The 4,318-nt window shown below is 47.2% G+C and overlaps 1 pseudogene across 1 annotated transcript; it reads right to left on the bottom strand.

The window, feature by feature from the left end:
- Positions 1 to 334: 334 nt before the first annotated feature.
- On the bottom strand, positions 335 to 1,517 carry LOC309976100 (methylsterol monooxygenase 1-like; annotated as a pseudogene). The gene is made up of 2 exons: positions 901 to 1,517; positions 335 to 672 (listed from the first exon to the last, which is right to left on the bottom strand). The product of its transcript is annotated as a methylsterol monooxygenase 1-like (transcript).
- Between the last annotated feature and the right edge of the window lie 2,801 nt (positions 1,518 to 4,318).

The raw sequence follows: 4,318 nt of genomic DNA, 5'->3' as shown, positions 1-4,318 counted from the left end.
CTATACAGATTGGTGTGGTTCAACCCCTGGCATTTGATCTTTAAGCAAATTCCAAAAAAGTGTTTAAAGTTCAATGCCACTAAGAGTTCTTGAAATGGCCACTATATATTTAAAAGGTTTGAAGACCAATTTCAGCTTCAGGCCTATGGTACAACTTGGGGAAAAGACATACATTAATATTCCTTCCATCACTAAAATCCTTTTTGTAAGGTTAGCAACATGGCCTTTAAAGCTTCCTCAGGGAAACTGTACTTAAACATATAAAAGTTCCCACTAGGGAGATAATTAAAAGTTGTTAATGTTCTTTTTATCACTTAGCAACCAAGACACATGTTTATTTCCACTCCCCAGAAGCAACGTTAGCTACTAGCTTCAATTCAGGAAAAGTGTAACTTGAGGAAGGTTTATGTGAGGTGTATTCAGTCTTTTTCTCAACCTTCTTCATCTTCTCATTGTAGGCAATAAATTGAGAGTCTGTTCCAAAAAGTCTATCCCACCATGTAAATGTCGAAGCATAGTTTCCAATGAAGTTCACGTGGTGGAAATTGTGATGCTGAGATAGAAAGGAATGAGATTTAAAGGGTTGAGAGGAATGTCATAAGCACTATGGACATCAACAGTTTCTGTAAAATAAACGGTCACCCAGGCCCAAAGAAGAATAACAGGATCACATAAAAGCATGATTCCAGGGTTTCCCTGGTGGCGCAGTGGTTGAGAGTCCGCCTGCCGGTGCAGGGGACACGGGTTCGTGCCCCGGTCCGGGAAGATCCCACATGCTGTGGAGCGGCTGGGCCCGTGAGCCATGGCCGCTGAGCCTGCGCATCTGGAGCCTGTGCTCCGCAGCGGGAGAGGCCACAACAGTGAGAGGCCCACGTACTGCAGAAAAAAAAAAAAAAAAAAAAAAAGCATGATTCCAATGAAATATTCAGTTCCAAGAATTAGGGTTTCCAGAGGATGTGCATATTCACCTTCCATTCCAAATGGCGCCTGAAGCTCACGACAAATTTTATGAATATACTTATGTATTCTTTTGTGGTGTAAGAGCCTATGCAGGAAGTAGTGCCATGTATCCTCAATCACTGCACAGCCAAAGCATCTTGCCAAAATCATGTACCATCTTGGCATTGTTTCCCAATCATAAGGGATATTGAAATACTCTGTAAAATAATAGGTTCCACAAATCAAAGAAGCTGGACACAAAAATGATTAAAGAGAAATACTTTAAAATATTTCCATTGATTTCCCCACGTTTCTGCTTTATCCTTTTGAATTTTGTACTTTTTCATGTAAGGTATAGATTGAAACAAAAATCCAGGTAAACAGAACAAGAAATAAAGGACCTCATGAACTATGAGGGATCCCCATGTTGCAATCTGGAACTTTGTATAATTATTCAACATATAGTTCCAAGCATTTTAAGATGGTTCCTGCAGAGGATTCTCAGGTAAAAGTGAATCTCTAGATCCCACAGCCAGGGATGCTGAACTAAAGATGCTGATACTTTCATTTGTTGTCATTTTTCAAATCTCAGCAGACAGCCTTATAATTCTGCACACCACTGGGTCTGCGGCCGCCGCCTCCGGAGCTTCGCTAGGCAGCCCTGTCTTCATTTCTTGAGCTTAGTTCTGTTGTCACTGACGGTACCAGGCAGCCCTTTGCATACAGCACCCCTGGAGCCACATGTGGCCAAAGCGTGTGGCATTCATGGCAACACCCATGTGTCTGTTCTTCAAATTCAATTCCTTTCCCTCCTGGGCACATAGTAAGACTACATTTCCCAGTCTCCCCTGCAGTCAGACAGAATCATGGGCTGAGTTCTGGCCGGTGGAATGAGGCTGAAGAAATGTAAACCATGCCATGTCCTGGTCTGACCTCTGAAAACTTCACCGTGGCTCACTCTCTTCCCCTGTCCGGTGGCCGGATGTGGAGAACCCAGGGGAGGATGGCAAGGCCCTTACTACAGTGGGCTGTAAGGGGCTTGAGTTCCTGAAGAGCTATGAGTAACAGAACCTATGCCCATTGCACCTGTCTGAGAAAGACATCTTTATAAGTGAAGGCATGGAAACACTGGAGTGGGTACAGCAGGTGACAGCCCGAGTAACAGTGTCTGACCCCAGATGAGAAGTCAGGGGGGGTTGAATTCTTTAAGATTTTTTTTTTTGGCCATGCCATGTGGCTTGTGGGATCTTAGCTCCCCCACCAGGGATTGAACCCGGGCCCTCGGCAGTGAAAGCACTGAGTCCTAACCACTGGACCACCAGGGAATTCCCAAATTCTTTAAGATTTTTTAGTGTGGGAGTTACAGGTTTAGTCTCTGGAGCTGGACACCCAATTTCTCCCATAGATGGACCACGTGACTCTGGGAATATTGATGAATGTTTCTGAGCCTCAGTTTCCTCACTTGTAAATGTATGCGCTTCACAGGGTGTTTGGAGGTTATGTACAGTGATGGGCACACTAGGTTTGTTGGCCCTGCTGGACTATGAGGGGCCCTCCAAGGCAGGGATGGCTTTTGATTCATCTCTCTGGGTCCCTGCTGGGCCTGGCACAGTGTCCAATGTCCAGTGGCCCCTGCCCAGGAGGCTCCTTGTCTGGAGAGGACTCAGCTGTACCCTAAAGCAGGCTGGGATGTGCCATAGAGGAGAGGTGCCAGCAAAGTGCTGTCCAGGGGAGATTAATTCGGCCTGGGTTTCAGGCTGAGGACTTCATGGAGGAGGTGGCATTTCCTCAAGTCCTTGAAGGAGAAAGGGTGGCATTTGTATCACAGATGTCGACAACGCTTGCTCTAGGTTAAGCAAAGTTCCCGTGAGTTAAATCCTGAGGTAGAAAGAGCTGGACATGCTGGGCTGGAACAGGCTCCCACTAACAGTTTCAAGGCCTGGGGGGAAGATTTCAAAAGGAGGCAGTGGTAGGCAGAATTCTGAAGATGTCCCCATCCTAAGACCCCATTCCCTGGTTACTCAATCAAAAACAAATCTAAGGGGACTTCCCTGGTGGCGCAGTGGTTAAGAATCCGCCTGTCAATGCAGGGGACACGGGTTCTAGCCCTGGTCCGGGAAGATCCCACATGCCCTGGAGCAACTAAGCCCGTGTGCCACAACTACTGAGCCTGTGCTCTAGAGCCCGCGAGCCCCAACTGCTGAGCCCGCGTGCCACAACCATTGCAGCCCGTGTGCCTAGAGCCCATGCTCCGCAACAAAGAGAAGCCACCGCAATGAGAAGCCCGCACACGGCAACAAAGAGTAGCCCCTGCTTGTCGCAGCTAGAGGAAGCCCGCGCACAGCAACAAAGACCCAAAGCAGCCAATAAATAAATAAATAAGTAAATTTAAAAAACAGAAAAAAAATCTAGGTACTCTATGAAGGAATTTTGCAGATATCGTTAAAGTCCCAAGTCAGTTGGCTTTAAAATATGGAGATTAATTAGATGGGTCTGACCTAATCAGATGAGCCCTTTAGAAGAAGAAGAGCATTTTCTCCTCTCCGGTAGCAGAATAGGACGTTAGAGAGATTGAAAGCACGAGAAGGATTTCAGTCAAGAGCAACTCTCAGCTGACAGCCAGCAGGGAAATGGGAACCTCAGTCCTACAACCACACGGAACTGGATTCTGCCAACCATCTGAACGAGTCTGGGAGCGGATTCTTCCCCAGAACCACCCGATAAGAGCCCACCTTGATTTTGGCCTTGTGGGAGCAGAGAACCCAGTTGAACTCACCCAGACTTCTCACCGCAGAGCTGTGAGTTAATAAATGGGTGTTTTTGCCACTCAGTCTGTGGTCATTTGTTATGCAGCAACAGAAGACAAATACAGACGAATACCACAAGTCTAAATATTCCAAAGCCAAAAGTCAAGCTTACAAACTGTTAATCAAATACGGTCTACCCATCTATCTTGACATATATACCTTCATAATGACCTTGAAGGCCAGGGCCAAATTCGTAATTCTGATGATTTAGAATTCTGTGCCAGCAGGTAGCTGCCCAGGGAGAGCTCGCCCTTGGGTCCCAGTCCCTGGCCTGTGGTCTGACCCCTCTTCTCTTGTCATTCCTGCTTCCATCCGGCACCAGGAGGGCTGGAGAGCCCAGGCCAGATGACCTAAATACTGTTCACTCCCCCTGCAAATAGCTGTCCCTTGCCTGGCCCTGGGGCCCAGGGTGTGGTTTGCCTTTAGGAAAAGGAACCTGGAGAATCTGAGGACTGTTCAGGCTGGAACATGATTGTCCTTGGTGTGCCATGTATGGTCTAGAAGGGAGGCCACAGCTCCGGTGGGAACATCCACTAGGACCTTCTGACTCCTCCTTCCCCTGGGGTGGCCAG

This window comes from Leucopleurus acutus, assembly GCF_964270905.1.
Source record: "Leucopleurus acutus genome assembly, chromosome: 19".
Lineage (NCBI taxonomy): Eukaryota > Metazoa > Chordata > Mammalia > Artiodactyla > Delphinidae > Leucopleurus > Leucopleurus acutus.
The sequence above is the reverse complement of the archived record's forward strand: the minus strand, read 5'-3'. Positions and strand labels throughout refer to the sequence as shown.